The sequence below is a fragment of the Pteropus vampyrus genome, unplaced genomic scaffold (assembly GCF_000151845.1).
Source record: "Pteropus vampyrus isolate Shadow unplaced genomic scaffold, Pvam_2.0 Scaffold32, whole genome shotgun sequence".
Taxonomy (NCBI): Eukaryota; Metazoa; Chordata; class Mammalia; order Chiroptera; family Pteropodidae; genus Pteropus; species Pteropus vampyrus.
In genome coordinates this window covers 6370016-6391031 of record NW_011888813.1, presented here as the reverse complement: position 1 = coordinate 6391031, position 21016 = coordinate 6370016, and positions in this window count along the sequence as shown.

Genomic DNA, 21016 nt, shown 5'->3' with positions numbered 1-21016 from the left:
AACGAGGAGCTGGATCTTCAGAGCACTGACCCAGCTTCCTAAACAAATTATTTTCAGTTTCAGAGAGAGAGCCTCACTGGGTAAAAAGAGAAAAAGGAGAGAAAATAAAGAGTCCATTGCGGAAGTAGGCCTATAAAAGCATTGAATTTAAGGTTAGGTGAGAGGAGCATGTTCTTCCTCTTTCCTTTTCTTGAGAAGCCTCATCCTCTTCTAAACTCAACTTCTGCAGCTCTAAACACGATTATGAATTATCGTGCTTTCGTTATAGAATTGTGAACTTTAGGTAAGATATTGGAGCTCAAATATAGAATTGTAAGACCTACACTGGTAAAATATTTTATTAAATACAAAATAACATTAGTTAGCTAATAGATTTTAAGGAAACCAGTAATATTGATATTGACATTGATAATGTGGTATATTGGAATAAGTAGGTGCAAACACTGTCTCTACCATGAACTATCTGTGTGATCCTGGGACAGACACAACCGCCATGAGTCATCTCAGGTTCTTCGTCTGGAAAAGTAGGTACCACTTTTTGTGAGAATTAAATAAATTCGTGTTCAGAGAATTTGAAGAGTTGATTAAGATTAAAGGCATGATTCATAGATTAACTTTAATAACATATTTATCAGTTAGAATTGGATTCAGCTGTCTGAATTTCAACCTCTAGGCAGATGGTGATATTTCCTCACATAGTAAGTCCAAAGGTAGGCACACCACACCATAGCTGTGATGGTGGCTTCGTGGTGCCATTGATGTAGCAGATTTCTTCAATTTTCCCATCCTGCACTCTGGGCCTGTGGCTTTTGTTCTCCTTGTCACAGGATGGCTGTTCCATATTCAGGTATTGCATCCACACTTCAGATAGGAAGAATATAAAAAAGCAAATGGCAAAAAACTACTGCCAACTGAATATTTACTTTCATCATTGAAACAATGGGTTTCTTAGGTACTCATACAGGATGCTTTTGTTTACATCCCCATGGCTAGAAATGAGCCAGATGAGTACTCCCAGTGTTTAGATAGTCTGAGAAAGTGGATATTTCAACAGGATTTATTACTGCACAAAATAAAATTGTGGTTCTTTTATAAAGGAATTAAGGGAGGTTGGCTATTGAGTAGACTTCTATTAGTCAGCCACATGCTCATATGTTAAGTAGACGCCTGTGTTATTTTGAATTTTCTGCTTTATGTGTGTCAGGCTCCCTAAATAAGTTGTAGACTCTGATAGCAGGCTCCAGTTTGATTCTCTTGAACATGGCACAGCATGCTACAGTTTGGTGTACACTTTAGAAACTAACATTATTTTTTAACAATCTGGGTTAAAATGATAGAATATCTATAAATATAACCCTTGGTTAATCATTCAGCTTTGAAAATATTTCTTTTTCTATCTCCTCAACTCCATGAACATCCTCCATAGGTTATTAAACTCTTCTCAAGGATATCACTCAAAGACAAGGTATGACACTCGTATTTTATTGGGAACTTCTGTATGGAAAGATTTTTGTGACTGAATAATTCTCCAAACAGAAAATGGTATTTTAGTGGCACTTCTATAACTATAGACCTTATATGCACCAAAGTGTTTCTTTACAGCTCCCCAAAGTGTAATTATTGTGGATTTATTCCTGGCCTTTATGAATGTCTAAGAGAACATAGCCCTATTAAACTTTTTTCCTCCCTCAGAACTTTAGCCCAATGGACTAGAAAAATACCTGACCTAAAGTATTATTTATTGGAAATGCCCTCACTTCTAGGTTGTTCCTATGACTTGTGACATTTATGTGATATACAGGTAAAAGGATCGTAAAGAAGATGTTTATAATGGGCTTTCCAATTGTTAGTAGTACAGGAAATAGAAAAGCATTAGAGCGAGACTTATTAATTGGAATGTTTACAATGAGGTCATTAAGTAGGAATTTGTATAGTATATGTAAGATGTGCTCATATGACTTATGTCTAGTAAATAAATATTTTATGTCTAATAATTTCCCCTTCCTTTGTCAAATAAAACTCTCATAAACCAAGCTTTTTAGAACCAGTCAAAATGTTAGGTCTCTTTCCTCTTGAAATTTTTAGGAAAAAATCTGGTTTATGACTTTGCATTTTCAGTCGTTTGGTATAGAAGCTTATAGCTAGGGAAATTATTAGAGCTAACATTTTCAGCATGCTGGGTTTTTGGATGAAACAGAGAATAGACTCTGACTTTTTGGACACACACACACACACACACACACACACAGTGTGTGGAGAGACTCTGAGATTCTGTAATTCAGGCTCTGGTGGTTTTACGTCAGCTGAGGCCAAGTTTACATCTTTAACATTATTCTTTTAATTTAAGGATTAGCCACCCACCCTACCCATTTCCCCTTCAGGTTTCAAACTCATTTAGCACTGATTTCCATCCTTAGTAAAATGTATTCACAAGGCATATATGACGTCTCAGCTTTTTATACACACAGACTGATTAAATAGGTTTACAGAATGAGGTGACTGAAGAAAAGAGCATTTTAATTACAGATCATCACACTTTTAAATCCAACTCCAAGGTTACTTTGCAGATTAATTCATTTAGCCTCCTATCATCCCCCAGAATAGCATGTAACACTTTTTTCCAATAATTTAACAATGTAGCCTCATGCAGGTTTTATATAATCTCGTCTGATTCATACAGGTTTCATCTGTATGTCAGGTGACTCCAAAATTTACATATTTACCTGTGACATCATATTTAAATTACATTTATAAATACCCTAATCCATGCTCTCATGCTCTCCAAACCGACTCCTTTTCATGGAATGCCCTATAAAGGCTAGCTTGAACCCATCCACTTCTGTCCATCTCACTGCTACCCTATAGGCTAGGCCTCCTTCATCCTCTCTTGGATCACACTGTGATAATCTCCACACTGGACTCTTTATTCTTACTCCACTCTAATCCATTCCTTACATGGAAGCTAGAGTAATCTTTTAAAAACATTAATTAAACAGAGATCAGAAAACTCTAACTCTCAAGTTTTGTTTTTTGTTTTTTTTTGGTAGAAAATGATGTTATTTCCTAAATTAATATGGAATATTCAAAGCCATCTTCAAAAAAACAGAGTTGGGCTATTCTTAGACCTGAGTTCAAGAGCTGTTATAAGGCTAGATTAACAAAAGACAAGCAGATTAATGGAATGGAAAAAAATCACCCAGAGATAGGTTCACTCTTACATAATCATTTTATTTTTCTGACGTTTTTGGAGAGAATTTTCCCCTCCACTAGCTGTATTTAAATTTTTACTTATTCTCTGAGGTTTTACAGTTTTATGATGTATCTAAATTTGGCTTCCTTTTTATTTTGTTCATAATATATCACTTTTTATAAATTTTGGATTAGTCCTTCCTTTAGTCTTATAAAGTTTTATGCTTTTTTTATTCGTCCACCCTTACATGTCTCCCATTATTTTTATTTTTTTCCTTTTGAAATTCTAATAAAATATACGTGCGTAAAGGGTTAATATCAGGCTCTAGCTGATACTGACTTGCTTGAGAATGGCCTCCTTGTCCCAAAGCACTGCTGCTTTACAAACAAAAGAGTTACATAATGGTGAATGCTGTGATCTTGCATCTAGAAGGTGAGAACAAAGACATGCAAGTCAGGGCCTGTGTGGCTAAAATGATATATAAGATTGATGGGAAATAGAAGCTGTCGATACTGTGTAGCCCTCATACACCTTGGGTACTTAGATAGCTTTGGTGCCTTCTGATTAAATGAAGATATTGTACTACCTGCATCTTCTGCCTCACTTTCTTCTATAAAGTTGAGTAAACATAGTACTAAATTAAAGCCTATGTGTTTCTCTTGGGTGTGATTTCCAAGTCCAGCCTGAAGTAGCAGCTATTGACCTTAAGGAATATTTTAAAGCTTCTCATTCCTACCTCCTTAATTCTTTGTCTTTCTCATACATTTTTTTTAACTCTAAATCTGTCCGCTGGATTCTAAATGAATTCTTCAGATCTATTTTCCTATCCACAAATTTCCTCATCAGCTAAATCTAATGTTACTCCGTTCATTGAGGGTTTTTTTTTCATATTCATCATTTCCATTTCCATTTTGTTTATCTTCTGCATATTCGTTTGGTCAAATTTGTAATTACATCTTTATCATATTAAATATGCCATGTACAATTGTGTTTTAGTTTATATCTGGTCATTTCAGGATTTAAAATTGACTTTTAGTTTTTTCTGCTCTGAGTGACAGTAACTAATATACTCATGGGATTGGTGATCTTCAGTTGTGAGCTCTTATTGGTCAGATCTTAATCTTTGACACTCCTGAGGGCCTCAACTGTGAATGACACATTTATTGCATTTTACTCTAATTGCAGCCTGAATGGTGCATTCTTCTCTTCTGATTTCCACATAACAATTCTTAACTGACTGGATCAACTTAGCTGACTCAAATCTAAAGTAGAGATGAAAAATACCACTTGGATTAGATGATATGACATTTTTAGCAGACTGAAATCAAAGCCCATTTGTAAAGTGTTCAGAACTTGGAATGCGTTGTACCTAGCATCACCATTATAAATAGTGATGAAATGCCTGCCTAGAGTATACTGCATAACCTTTTTTAAAACATCACACTATATAAAAAATAGAATAATTCTGACTTCATGATTAACTGAGTAGGAGAATTTAATTTAATAAACATTTATTGAGCACCTACTCTGTGCCCGGTTGTGTACTAGGCCATGGGGATCTGAATATTGAACAAGAATAATCTTTTATTACAGGGCTCATAGTATGTTTCCTAAAAAAATTATATTTTATATTCAGTATATAAATATGTTGCATTAAAAGATTTAATGACTAGAGTGCTAAAATCAAAGATCACATAAAGATAATATGTTTTTTGAAGAGCATGAGGTGTTTTGATGCTTTATTCCCACAAATTTCATTTCAAAACTTTCCAAGTCTGTTTTTGCAGAGAAATCAGTAGCAAAACTCTTATATTGATGACCATTATTTATGTCAAACACATATGGGCAAGTTTGCATTGGAAAATTTAATCTCTAATTTCAGTAATTTGGTCTTTAGTATATTCATTTTACTCACATTTAAAATAGCCTCTCCCAATTCCTTTAAACTACTTGGTAGAAAATTTTATTGGTTCAATACATGTTAGATGATCATTGTTTAAATTGTTATAAATAATGTAAATATAAATGTAAATATAAATATATAAATATAAGTGTGAACATAAACGCAGACATGTGCACACCGGCATACCGATCAGTAGTATCTTTGTATTTCTTCTTATTGCTCTTCGTTCATCATCTCCAAGTAATATCATTTATGTTTCAAGTGTTGGCATGTTCTGAATGTCTAATAAGCATTCTAGATGAAAATTTCCTCCTACTGATATATATTAAGGCAAGATATATATGAATTGAATGTGATTTTTATATTGAATTGAATGGTAACCAAAAGCAGGCAGAATCTCAGAATTCTGTATTGTAGTTAAAATAGTTTATGTGTTGCAAACTTAGTAGGTCTAACTTGTCTAGGATTAACGTAGATATTAGTTGAATATTTTTGTCTTGGGGATTTTTTTTTTTTTTACTTTTTTTCTTTCTTCCTTTTTTCCTCTCTTCTTTCTTCCTATTTTTTTTTCTTTCTTTTTTGTATATAGCAGTAGCTGTCAATGTTAGTTTCTGTTAGCTCTTCCCCACAACTTCAGTATAGAAGAATATGACCTAATTCTCTCTCGTGTGGCAACCTTTATTAAGAAACAGGCATAGAAATAATCTACGGACTTTCTGTAAGATGAATTCATACCTAGATCTATGTTATGCACCTTGTACTAGAGGGTTTTTTTGAGATAAATTCAATATTTCTTGAGAGAGGATTTAGCAAATTTTATAACCTGCATTAGAATTCCTTAAATTCCTGACTGAACACATGACTTATTAAGAGATCACTTCCTAGACAACATTGTGAAAGGTGAAAAGTGAAAGGGTCAATAAATTCTAATTTTTCTACTTACACAAAATTTTCCTAAAAGATAAACCATACATATTTTGTGAATTCCAATGTCTCAAGAAAACAAGTTATAAAAATACAGAGATTTTTAAATACTATATCAAGAACCAAGATTTTTATGTTAATCAATGTATGTAAAAGAAAACTTAAGTGTAGGATAGCTACCATTAGAAATATGCTAGAAATGCAATATGTGTGAGGAAAAGCATATTAGAAAATACAAATGATATAAAAAATTTAGACGTCTGAAGAAGGGCATATCAGAGTATAGCAAGAAAACAGAAATTACTTGAGTATTTAAATTAGGATTGGAATACAGGGAATTGGTTAACCAGGTGATTGAAGAGCCTACAAGTCAACAGAGGATGATGTTGCAATAGCAGGAATTTGTCACCATCTACTGAAGGGATAGAGAGAGGAGAAAGTGTCACCAGAACTGAAAGTTGAGGCCACACCTTGGCCTCTCCACTGGGAACTGGAACCTAAGAGGAGATATAACGAGTGCTATCGTTTCTACCTGAGAAAGACAGGAAAGGGAAAGATGCTCTGGGGTCCCCTCCCTCCCTCACTTCCCTGCACCACCTGTCCAGTCTCCTGCCTCCACCTCCCATTGGCGGTTGTGGGAATAATAGCCTTTAGGGAAGGATGAGGACAAACAGCACCTGGACTGGAGATTCTCATTCCTTCACAGTGGATTCATGTTTCAGCATGTGGGCTCTGGCATGACCTGTCCCCATGCCTACTCTGAAACGGAAATGGAGAGCCATTTTTGATAGTCACTTTAGAATGTATGAAGGTTTTTATTCTTTGTTTTTGTTTCTATTTTTTTCTTTTGCTGAAAACAGCAGGAATTGTTGCAAGCAACAGTTTAGAAACTTCTTTAATTTCTATTCCAACTTGTGCTCCTGTTAACGTTAGCACTAGTACAATAAACATATTTTCTAGACTTTTCTGATTGGTGAAATGTTGTATAACATGTCCACTCTCGCCTACCAGTTATAACACTAAGAAAACAGAGTTTATCTTCCTTTCGAAATGTAAAATCTTCTTTAAAAACTTTCATGTGTATACTGCATTTTCCCTAACGCTGAATTTACTTTGGTTCGGTTGAGAGTCTGAGATGGCTTAACGCTCTCTTAATTAAAAAAAAAAAATTAAAAAGTATCTCAGTTCATAAAAATATGAAGTTTTCTAAATTGAAATTTGCATATGTTAATTAGAGTGTTCAAGAGCAATACTTGGCACTTATGAGATGCTTAACTCTGCTGAAAAGAACTTGGAATAACACTTAAATACAGAAGAGACAAATTTTCAAAGCTCTCAAATCACTTTTTTTAACATTGGAATTATGTACTTTTCATCACATAGAAATCAATGGAAACACACAAATTAGCTAAGAGTCTGAAATTCAGCTTTAAAGGTTGGTCTTTCTCTAAAAAGATATAGCTTTGGCTTCAAAAAATCAGATATATAGTAAAGGACATGAACATAGAAAAATGTTATTGGTTGGTTCTATCTAGATTTACAGTAGTCCTTGTAAGGACACCTATAAAACAGCACAACTAGACTAATTAAAAGTTTTATATAAAGGAAATATTGTACCTTAGTGAAATTTGTATTGCTGCTCATTAGATTTTGGGCAGTAAATTTTCTAGTCAATCTGGAAAAATACCTTGGAGATTTTGCCATTCATGGTAGGTAGTTGCAAAATATTTTTATTCTGTGTATTGAGAGATAAGAAGATGTGTCATATTTAATTAATTTACCTCTGAAAGTGACCAGTGGGTCCTTAACACTGTGGCTAAGTTGAACTTGCCTGTTGGTTGTTTTAATTACTTTAAAATGCTTAGGAGATTTTATGCAAGAGATATGATAAACTTTTTCTAACCTATCTATGGATGATAAAGCATGGTTTCCTCTACAGTCATTTGTGTAAAACATGTAATGGTGCTCTTGTAGAATTGGCATCTTTTCTACACTTTTGCCATATTATTCATTGAATCCCAGGCTATGAGGAAGTTTAAGATACATAAGGAATCCAGATTCAAATAAAGCAAAAATGAAAAAAAGAAAAAGAAAAAGTAAATATTACTATAGAAGCAGTCAGGAAAGAAATAATTGAAACTCTGGGTGGTCTCTTAGAACCCATCAAATATTTTCAATACAGAGGACCACACAGAAGATGAGAAAAACTGAAGTATTTTATTATATAGTTAACAGTCTTTTTCAACAAAATTTTTCCAGTTGTTAAAATATAATTGCCTTTAGTGTATGTGCACGTGTGTTTGCATGCACATGTGTGTGTGTGTGTGTGTGTGTGCACGAGTGTGTGTGTCTCTTAGAACTTTTGTGTCAGGATTCTAGGATTCTTATGAGCAAAACAAAAAACAAAAAGGAAAATCCATGAAAAAGAAAAAAAAACCCTCTGGAAAATTTGAGGTTAGAAATGATAATCTTTAACCTCATCTACAACATCTAAACTCTCATCTATAACAGCTATGCTTCCTCATTTTCTATTTTTATTAGGCAGCTTAGTTTGGACAAAAGGCTCGTTTTCCCTTTTTTGATCTCCTATGTTAAGACACTGCACTCTGGGATTGTCTCCTGGACAATGTCTGTCCTACTTACTTTTTCCTTTCCATAATCTTATGCATTCTTTCCTAAATCAGTTTATAGCCACTTGAAAGTTAATTTAATAAAGTCTTCTTTGCCAGTGATCACTAGCTTATTTCCTTTTAACACAATTCAGAAACCATCAGAAATTTGTATTCAAGGCTCTTAATAATATAGCCTCAATCGATGTACATTTCTAAATGTTCTTTCATCATTTCTCAGGTTATCTCATCCATGTGAACACAACTGATCTCCATTTACTGTTCTGCTTTCTCGCTGGGAAATTTCTTCCTCTGAAATAACCAGTATGGTTTTGTACTTGTATTATATAATTGAACAACATTTTACAGCTTAAAATGTGATTTTTCACAGAACATAGCTAATTTAGTTCTCACAGTAAGTCTATACACAATAATAATAATGTTATAATTATTTTCCCTTTGAACATGAGAAAACTTAGGCTCAATAAGAATGAGTAGGATGAAAAAGGTTTACCTATCGATAGCCAAATGTATATTTGATACAGTATGCAGGGACCTAGAAACTTTGTAATCCAAGTCAGATGCATACATACCCCAGTACAGATGGTATACAACAAAACCCTTCTACTACTGGAAGGACTCAAAGATCATTATCTTCCTTAAATTACTGTCTCTCTATAAATGTTTAATATAAATGCTTATCTTTTATAGGTCACTTAATGATTATGAAATGAGAGAAACAACATAAAAATTATCTAGAATGGTCTAATCTGTTGACAACTAAAAATAAACAACCAAATAAAATTTAACACTTTGTTAATATACTAACTCATATTTTATAGACGAGGTTGTATTCTAGTTTTTTTTTCTTTTTCACATAAACTGCAGCAGTCAAAACCGTGATTGGCATTTTTTTCTTTTCCTTTCTGACCACCTGTTTTGGTCCTCATTGCATTATGTGACATACATGTTTTTCTTTAGGTATTACCTTATGATCAGAAAGATTGCTAATGAAATATGGCAGAAGCAGCCTAGGGCCTGTTTCTCATCTGGAGCATGCTGGATTGCAGATTCTTATATATCTGAGGAACTGACAGTAGAACTCTAGAGACTTAGTTCCGTTTTCTGCCCTAGACAGGCGCTGTGAATATTAACTCCCGGAAATTGTTTCTTTGAAAGATGCTGTATACCACAGCTTTACAAGATAAACATACTCATTCTCCATTGTCTTCATGTTTATTTTGTGCATTTTACAATGAGAAAAATATTTTAATCTTTCTTTCTCTCTGCTTTAAGAATGAAGTTTTATACCAAGAAGCAGTTCTTGTCATGGAGACATAATACAAATCCACATACAATTTTGGGAAGACCGAGGTTGCAGAGTGACTGTGGACATCTGTTATCATATTTTTTATGAATTATGAGCAAGGAAATTTCCTTGACAGAATAGCTGCAATTACAATTTTAATATGCTGCTTTAGGGTCTCCCAATGACTCCTAAGCTCACGATGACTTCGCGTTGATGGCAAATGAAGACACTAACTCAAACTAGAGGAGTGCCACATTCAGCACTCCTAGACAGTGCACTATGGACTGACTTGATGAAATTTGATTCCCAGCACATAGTACGGTAGAATCATTATGCACTGCAGAGAGAGATTGTAATAAAGCAATAAATGCGGATTATATTTTCTTTACAGGTCCCCAGACCTTAATCTTATTCAGTTAATATGCCATCATAGAAAATGCCACAAGCCTTAAAAGATAGAGGATGAGCTGATTGCTCATGAGAAGTTATCTCGGAGCCAGGGTCTTACTAGAATCTCACCCTTTCAAAACATTCATTGTTCCTGTACTATGTTCCTTTGTAGAGGAAGAAAATAATTTAAAATTTCTCATGTCCAAAGATTTGTAGTTATTTGGGCTGAACTGAGACATAAGGACACGCTGAGCATATTAATAGTTTTGTGTTATGGAAAAACTAATAATGTATCTGTGCTTCAAAAGTATGTTAACTGTTTGGTTAACATTTATTCAGATGAGCAACGGAATGCTGTGTGGGGAGGTTTATGGAATGTACCATGGCAGAACTTACTCTATGTGTCAAGTTCATCTCTAGCCCCCAAATTAACTGTTTATTTATCAGATCTATCCTCTAGCCTTCTCTGGCATAAACTTTGGGAATCTTATCTCTTTCAAATAATTTATCAGTATTTGCTTCTCAAATGCATAAAATTATTTCCATAGGAGTTCTGGTAAATATAATTTTCTCATTTTATTTATTTTTCCCATGATCCTTTTTTACTAAAGTAATATATCCCTTATATAGTGGAACCTGGGAAGTAGGCTGATACCACCACCACTGCCACCTCCAAAACCACTACTATTACCAAAATTATCAGCAGAGTACCACCATCACTGCCATCACCATCACCATCTCCATCGCCATCACCATTAAAATTGCCATTCTAGCCTATATATATACATATATATATATGTAAAACAAGTCATACAAAAATTACTCCAGGAAATGCTAACTAACGATACTGCTTTATGGACCAGTTATTGAGAAACAATCATAATATCCTGCTAAAGATCGACTCAATTGATGTTTTAAATATGAACGTCATAAAACTGTGATTAACATAAAAATAGTCATTGGCAAAGCTTTTTATTTAAGGTGGTATACTTAAACAAATAAGCAAATATCCCAATGGCAATCATGTAAAATAAATATTGGCATAAGAATGATATACAAATATTAAATAGTTGTAAGAAAGTATCATCAGACAAATATATTAAAGTAATGGATGGAGAGTAAGCACATATGGTTTGGGAAGGTCTTAATAAATCTAGCTTGATATTTCCACTGGTCTGTTAGTTGTTCTTTTGCCTTCAAATTTCAAATTCTTAATCAAATTAATCTATGCTTATTTGCTGCTCTTCGATGCCGGTAGCGTTTGCTCAGAACTTAGTCTGGGAGAGAGACTCTAAAATAAAATCGAGGTCTCTGCTTCTGAATCTCTAAGATGTAGCTTTATTCTATATTGTTTTCCCCCTACTCCTCAGACATGCAGAACTCAGGAATATTGCTCATTGAATTTAAGAGTTACAGATCAAAGGTTCTATCGATTGCATTGATACAACTGTGATGTAGATGAGGGTAGGCAAATGTATGTAATTCTCTCCACCCAGAATAGGACATCTTATTCTTATTTGCCCTCTAAGGTTCCTAATTCATTTTTATCCCCATGTTATGGCTATTTGGAATTTTCCTTTTACCTCATTCTTTCCATTTCTGCACTTACTTTGAAAAGCTCATTAATGCAAATATAGAAATACATTATCTTTATTCCTTTAGTAGTTATTGTTTCCAAATGGTTGTCTCTCAGATTGAGACTAAGCCTTCAGATTTCTGTGTTTCACACATTCTTCTGTATTTGAAGTATGAACCTGAATTACAATTTCTGTATGGTGTGTAGCCTTCATTTCCTAACTACAGACAGAACAAATTTGCCTGTTTCCCAAAGGGGTAATCAGAAGTTATCCTCCTCCTGGGACAAAAGAAAATCAAGCAAGCTTATTCAGTTCTGTTTTAAGCACCAATACACTGGTTTAGACAAGAGAAGAATGCTGCAAGGTCCCTATCTAACTCTTTTAACAGATGTGTTTAATCGGAGTACATTTCAGCACATTTAGATATAAAAATAGAGACTGAGGTTTTTTTGTTTTTTGCTTTTTTTTTTAAGTAAACAATGCCTGCTATTTCATGAATAACCATTCAAATACAATTGTATATTTCAAGTGTATTGTGTGTTTTTAATAAAGAACACAAAGATTGTATCATTCAAATGGAAATGATTTTTTCATCTAATCCAATGTGATGGTGGCAGTCATACAGCAAAAGAATAATTGTCAAACCTGGGCAAGGTTGCAAGAATTTTTGTGTCTTCCTTGGCATCTTTGTAAATATGACAGCTGCCTCAGTTATTAAATGAGAGGATACTATGGCATCTGTAATTATAACTGTGCTTCAGGTGGAAGGTTAATAAAAAGTGAATTCATCATAATTGCCCAGCAATAATAACATGGGCTTTTAATAATGTGTTGATATACACTGTTATCTTATGGGAATTATGCCCATCGATCTAAGTTGTCTAAGTGAAAAAATTCTATCCCTGATAGTAGAGTGTTATTTTGATTAAATTCTTACATTGTGTAAGCACATAGATGGGATTATATTTTAGTCCAGTTCTTTAGCTTGAATATAAGGAAAATTCTCCATCCCCTTGGACACTAATTTTGATGTAACTTTGATGACTTTGTTAATTATAAAAACGACTTAGTTTTCAGGCGCTCCTTTTGTAACAAAAAGAAAGATGTGAACACTTAGAGCATATTCTAAAACTCAACAAGCAAACAGTAAGACCATTTTTTCAGTTCTGCTGTGAACTGTAGGCTTATCGGTGTTACCGCATACACTTCGTGGAATTTCTGTGGTGAAAGTTATGTCAGAATTTGGGAATGGAAAAGTCACACACCCAAGTCACAAATCCAAATAAACTAAAATCAAACTTTTAATTTATTTACTTGTATAATTTTTTGTGTATTATTGTTGCAGCGAGAACCAAGCGTATGGACTTTCCACTGGTTTACTGGCTTTGCCCTCCCTAGCTGTGCTTAGGTCTAATTAATTGATAAGATGTCCAAATTCAAGTGTTAATATCCTTTTGCTACTGAGTAGTCATTATTGTTTTTCAGACCTATGTTCTCAGGTTCATCTGGATTTTTTTCTAGTCTTACAGAGAGTAGCAGAACCCGATTGTCCAGCCCAGACTCAACAGCCTAGACCTTCTGTTTCTACCTTTGTCCTGGGTACTGTTCAGATATTTAAAGAGGTTCAGTCTGGTCTCCAACTGAAATGAATCTCAGCAGGACTCACAATCTTACCACCTCCAAAACATGTCAACTAGATACAAAGGCTTTAAACTATGAAAGAAAACAGACAAACAAAAAACATATATCCTTTCAAATCCCACTAAACTCTTACGTGTGCTTAGAATGATCTGGAATGTAAAAAATGGACAACAGTTTGTATTCGCATTCCCATTGGGATATATTCTTGTAAAACCATGTATTTTATTAGTACAGTGGAGAATTGTTTAAATAAATAGTGCTATATTCTTTGGAGTTGGATGAGTTTAACAGAAGATGTTGGAGTGAGGGAGAATTCTGCAGGCATCTATAAAGCAATTAGCCAATGATTATCATTTGGGGATGGTACCCACCATTCCAAGTAGATCTGTGTCAGTGAAGGTCGCTAATATACTTAACTTTCTATAGTAGGTTCTTGATATCCTTAATATTAAATATCCTTAATATTAAAAACATTATATAATTTCAACATTTACTTGAAAGTATTGATAACTACACTGTACATGGATATAACTCATACCAATGGCTATATAATCTAGTATTATTTGCTTCTTATGATTCTAGATGACAAATAGCTTCTAAGAAATATAAATAAAACACTACTTTTGACAACAATATTTATAGGCAAAACTTGGTAATCTTTAATAAAAGTAAAGTCTTTCGATGTCTAAATGAGAAAATTTTAAATTGTACAGTTGAAAATAAAAAATAAAATAAAAAAGGATTACTTTGAAGTTAATAATAGTTACTTTTGTACTACACTCTTCTAAGCTCTAAAATATCAAGCACAGAAAATATTTCTTGCTCACAGACCAGTCTGAGGTGGATGTTCTTGACTGGGAAGCAGATTTTAACTTCCCAACATTTTAGAGGTCATGGTGCTTTCTGTATTGTCGCACTGTGATAACCTGCCATCTCACCGCCGGGTGCATCCAGTCAGCAGAAGCAGAAAGATAGACTAGAAAAGACACACATTCACCCCTATTTATTTTACCAACAGGACCTTGCAGCACAGCTACCTCTAACAATACGAGAGGCTGGAAAATCAGTTTGACAGTGTGTTCGAGATGAAGAGGAAATGTGTTATTGGTGATCAGATAGCATGTTTTAATTCCCGTGAAATGACTCCACTTCAGTAAGCACCATGACTTATTTACTCGTCTCCCTCTGTTCTTCTGAACAAATATATGGCTTCTCTTCATTTGAAATTTGCCTGTTTTATTTTTTAATTTTATTTTATTTTGTATTTGTCTGTTTTCTGAAAACATATTTTGCTCCTTTTCCAGGTTTATTTTCCATAGCTCCATTCTGTATAAACTGGAACCTGCCCATCTCTCAACCACTAGTTTCCCCCTACAGAACAGAGCTGTCTCAATATTACATACTTATGTGTGAACATGTACTTTTTTATCTTCTTTCTTTATATATAAGTTCTGTGAAATCAGAGACTTTTCTCAAAATGTTCACTATTTTTTCACCAGTGCACATATAAGCATTCAATTATGTATTAAAAGAATACATGTTTACACCTCTTTATTCATTCTTTCAACAAATATTTTTGTGCATTTTCTATCCAGCAGGTATTGCCTTAGACCTTGTAGGTAAAAAGGTAGAGAAAGAGAGAGAGAGAGAGGGAGGGAGAAATGGCGAGTGAGCGAGAGAGAGCCAATGCTAATTTTTCTTCAAGGCTAATGAGGGGAACAGATGAGGACACAGGCTTTGGAATGCAGTGTGATAAATGGCATAATAGAGAAGAAGAGTGCTTCTGAAACTCATAGGCAGAGCTCCTTATCTATTACACTGGGTCAATATGGAATCTCTGGTGGGTGCTAACTGAAGGATAAGGAGGAAGGGGGGTGTTGGAAGTGAGGTGTTCCAGACAGAGGAAACAGCATTTACAGAGATATAGAGATGAGATAAAAACTAGTTTACTCAGGACACTGAAAGAAATTCAGTACAACTGAGACAAAGATAATGAGTGGGGCATATGGAGAGATGAATCTAAGAGATAACTATGAAGTTCCCACTAAGCTATGTTAGAAAGGTTGAACTTAAGTTGAGGGCAAAAGGGAAACATTAGAAGGCATAAATGAGAGAGTGGCTTGATATTGATCTAAGCAAGTGCACAGTGTGTAGAGGGGTGGAAGTAGCTCCAGACTGACACTGTGAAGTCTGTAGCAGTGAAGGACCCTTGCAGGGACGTTCACCTCTTGTCTCGAGAGTTCAGCAGATGTAGTGAAAAGCCTCCAGTGTCCCCTATGCAGATGTTTTCCAGATCATGGGAACAGGATGACTTAAATGAAATTAAAGGTCATTAAATGTACAACAAACCGAGAAAAAGATTGTTTCAGATGGAGTTTAGCCTCCCTCTTCAAATTTCCTGCATCAGAAGGTCACAGAATCAAATCTGATGCCTGGATCATTTAAAGGGCAGGGTAATTTATTTTATTAATCATTAATAATGTTTGTATAGTTGTTCTAAGATAAGAGTGATCATTTATCATATTACAATAGCATAAACTAATTGCAACTGAAACAACCAAAGAATTTCCTCCCCTCAATTTTTGATGCCATTGTTGTTAAAAAGTAGCAAATAGTTGAGGCCATGATCTAGGCCATAGAAAATTTACTCACCTCCAGCCCCACCTTCAAATAAAATAATATTCTGGTAAATGTATGTTTTTGTTTTTAGTGTTATTCCCCAGACAGTGCATCCTCTTTTCTTATTCCAGGTATTGGGCTGCAAAAATATGACATTTCATAATAAGTGCTATTTGTTTGCCTGAATGCCTTTTATGCCTTTCATCCTCCTTGGATCTTTTTCATTTCTTCAGATAGCATTCATTGAGCACCTACTAGACATCAGGCAAAATATAAAGCAGTGAGGAATACCCAAGTAATGGTATGATTCCAACCAGAAAAAAAAAAAATGTTTAAAAACCATGCACATGATTTTATTAATATCCCTGAGAAGGTTTACAGTAAAGAAATGAATGTAGGTTTGTTTAACCCAGCATCTCCCATGGTTTACTAAATCACAAAATTATTTCTCATGTTTAACACCTATGGAATGCTATTATTTGAAAGCAAGTTTTGAGAAAAACTTGTCTGGTAAGATACTATACCAGTCTTTATCTATTCTAAGATAATTTATCAGTATCTTGAGAATGGAGATTGGAGACAACTATACATTGTTCTTTCCTATTTGAAGGGGAGAGAAACGTTTTGAAATGCTAATTCTTCACATCATTTTTTTACAGTATTCACAGTTGTATATGGCCCATCTGTGATAATTTGGAAAATTTTTAAATTATTTATTTAAATCCATGCAAATAAGGCTAGTGTGACTAAATGATTATTTTTGTTGTTGTTGTTTTCACAGTAACTACATTGTTATAATTTCTTGGAATCATGTAACCACTTACTTCTGCTGTCTGTGAAAAGACGTTGTGCCATTTGTAGACAGATCAATTCCAAGTTAAGTAGAACACAGATCAAATGATGATTCCTTAATGAAACTTCCGTTATTCCCCTAGCAAGAGCTATTTGTTTCAAGGTTTGATAGTCAGTCACATGGCTCTCTATTTATAATTTACCTAGACCATTCAGATTTCAGTGTTTTGATTTTTGTTTCCCTGCCATTAAAATACAGGTCATGATTTTAGGAGAAAAATGAACTCAAACCAAAAATCAAACGAGCTGATCAAAAAATGGGCCAGTGACTTGAGTAGACATCTTTCTAAAGAAAACATACAAATTGTCAATACGCATAATGTTTGTATATTTGTCTTAAGATAAGAGTAATTATAAGATTCTCAACACCACTATTAGGAAAATGCAGAATAAAACCACAATGAGAGACTATTTCACTCTCATAAAATGACTTATTAAAAAATGCATAAAATTACAAGTGCTGGAGAGGCAGTGGAGAGATTGGAATCCTTGTGCATTGCAGGTGGGAATGTAAAATGTTACAGTGTGTAAATGGTACAGATTGTAGAATGGAAAATAATATGGTTGCTCTTCAAAAAATTAAACATAGAATTACGACATGATCCAGCAATTCTACTTCTGTGTATATTCCCAAAAGAACTGAAAGCAAGAACTGAAATGTGTATGTCCATGCTCATAGCAGTATAATTCATAATAGCCAGAATGCAGACACATCCCAAGTGTTTATCATTGGATGAATGGATAAACAAAATGTGGCATATGTATTTAATGGACTATTTATTATTCAGACTTAACAAGGAAGGAAATTCAGACACATGTTACAACATAGATGAACCTTGAAGACATTATTGTCAATGAAATAAGCCAGTCACAAGAGGATAAATACTGTATGATTCCACTTATGTATGTTATCTAGAGTAGTCAGATTTATGGAGGTGGAAAGTAGAATGGTGGTTGCTAAGGGCCGAAAGGAGGGGAAAATGGGGAGTTATTGTTTGATGAGCACCGAGTTTCAGTTTGGGAAGATGAAATGGGATGACGATAGAGATTGCACAACAGTGTGAAGGTACTTAATACCCCTGCCTATACACTTAAAAATGGTGAAGATGGTATATTTTCTGTTATGGTGAAGATGGTATATTTTCACCACAATGAAAAACTGAATGAATGTGTGAATGAATTAATGCAGGCATTATGCTGCCCATTTCACTTTAAGAGATATGAAATTGAGCTTAAAAAGAAGTGAAGAAATACTCTACCATGATTTTGTTATCAGGCAGCAGAAAACAGTGGCGTGAAATATACTCTCAGAAAAGTTATTAAATGCTAATGGATAATCTAACAAATAATAGAAACAATACAGATATTTTCAATATGTAAAAGGCAGTGTTATTCAATCATATTTAGATACTTTTCTCTGAAACTGAATCTAAAATCTACTTTCGCTTTTAGAATGTCCAATGCCCAGCTGAGACATTTTGTGATCTGTAATCAATGTATTTAGGAAATGCCTGTGTCACTTGGTGATCCAAAATTTTTGTGTGACTCAGTGCTTAGCTACACCCCATGTAAACTCATATCTCTTATGCCAATATAAGTAGTCCACGTATCAAAAAATTGTCTTTTTCCACCTCTCCTCTTTTATACTTGTATAAATTAATGAATCAGGAAATTGATGCCAAGAGATTGTAGTATCTAAATTGATATTAGTCAGAAAATAGTAAAACTTAGGACTTTAATGTTGTTAGTTTTTCTTCCACAGCAGCAAATGGAGGCCCATAGTAAGCCATTGCTTTGGGCTGTACATATGTCATATTGTGTGATCACGTAAATGCTTATCCTGCAGTTTCTGTGATTCAAAATACATATTGAAGGAGTTTAAATATATTAACTAATATTACTTTAGGGAGGTAGTATGTGTCTCAATTGCTTGCTTTTAAAATATTTAATGTACTTGGATGACAGGTGCAATTGGAACATTTTTAGTATTATGAGCAAATAAGTTTTATAAGCTTCCATATCATGAGACAAAGAATACTGCCAACATATTGTCTTTGTTCCTATGAGAAGATTTCACAGTGGGCCTATTCCTCTAACTACCATGAGTCATTCAGCTCAGAGCAACTCTGTGTAAGAAACCAAAACACATTTAGTAGTGATTTAGTAAATCTTGAAAATATTGCCATTTTTATGATGAAGTTGAGATCACACTATGTGAGGTACAATACCAGTCTTTTACAAGCTGGACATTTCAAGAGAGTCAGGACGGGTGGTACTGATGCATCTCAGGAGGTGAGTTTACTGGTCTTTGATGCTAGTTCTGCAGAAATATGCTTTTGAGATGTCTTCTCTGATTGAGCCACCCTTTCTTTTTTGGCTTTTTTTTTTACACAATATTGCTCTTGTCTGAATCTTCTCTTTTTGTTTATGTTTCACCCAGTTCTTTTCAGTCTAATCAGTAGACTGTGAGCTGTTTTGCCGTCAGTTTAGAATGGAGCACAATGCCTGGCGTACCATAACCATCTGTTTCATGTTTTTGGAAAGACAAGTGATTTTTCTCTTTTAGAGCAATATATGGGCTAACTCCACAAGATCAATGGCTCATTTTCAAAGAGTTAAGGTAATGGTATGCTGGTAAATGTTTAACAACAAGAATTCCATGACTGAAAAATAAAACCAACAAAAAACATTGTAATTTGTGGTGTTTGTCAATTTTTTTTTTATGTAAATACTTTTTCCTTGGCAGATTTCAAGCAACCACAATTTTTCAACCAGTTCATAAAACTGAAGATTTAATAATCGGAAAGCTGATATGTACCAGCTCCATCACAAGCTGGCTGTAGTACACCATTGGCAAAAGTGCTGATAGTATAGGAATCCAGAAAGCTCAAAAAATACAATGGAAAGGCACTTGTTTGTGATGATGAAACTCAAAATTACGCCCATTGATCTCTGCTGGAATTCTGATTTCCCAGAATTCAAACAGCTTTCACTTTTATTTAGTTCTATCTCCTTTTGTTAGATAGAACAATCTCTGGAAAATGGCCCGACTTAGAAATTAGTACCCTTCTCTTCTCTTCTTTTCTCTTAATTTTTTGTTCCATGATCACTATCCAGATGCATGCATTACAAAGCCAGGAATTATTGAATGCTTATTATGTCCAAGGCTTTGTAATGTGGGCTGTGCCTATATTATCTTGCTCAGTTCTCACAATAATCTCATAAAGTAAATACCTGTCTCTCTCTTTTCTAAGTAGGTACCAGACTCAGCGGCGTTAGATAAAGATTCAAACTTAGTTACACTCTCAAGGCCACACATCTTAACTCCTAAATTCTACTTTCTTGTGGCAGTTTGTATAATGGGTAGTAGAAGTAACATCATGATTTGCAAAGTGTTTCTAGCCCCTAAAGTGCTTATACCTGTTGTATTTTCACAGAAACTCTTTGAGGTGAGGCAGTGCATGCAGATGTGGTATCTTTTTTGCAAATGAGTAAACTGAGCTGAGAAACTAGACCACACCACATTTACGAATGGTGCCCCTAGTCTCCAAAATAAAACATGAACGAAATGCCTAATGATCATACTAGATCCCAAGAGCTGGAAGGAAAGTGGTAACCATCTAGTCCAGTGGTCATATTTCACTGAGAATTTCTTTGCGGTCTTACAGAGAACAAAGCTTCTAGACTTTGCTTCCACAGAATCTACCTTTTTGAACTCTATATCATTTTATCTCATTAGCAATCTCATTATGTATAAAATTATAAAGCAAACATTTCAAAATCATAAGGCTTTTATTTTGGGAATTGTGTACATAGAAAAGAGAAAAGATTGACATGGCAGAATACAGTGGGATTGATAATTATTGATCTTTATTGACCGATCTTACAATTAGCCATACTTTATTTTACCTATATACCTCTTACATTTAACTTAAGCATTTGATAGCAAAATGAATGTATTTTGGAATTATCAAAACATCCTTTGTGGGAACTTTTTATGAA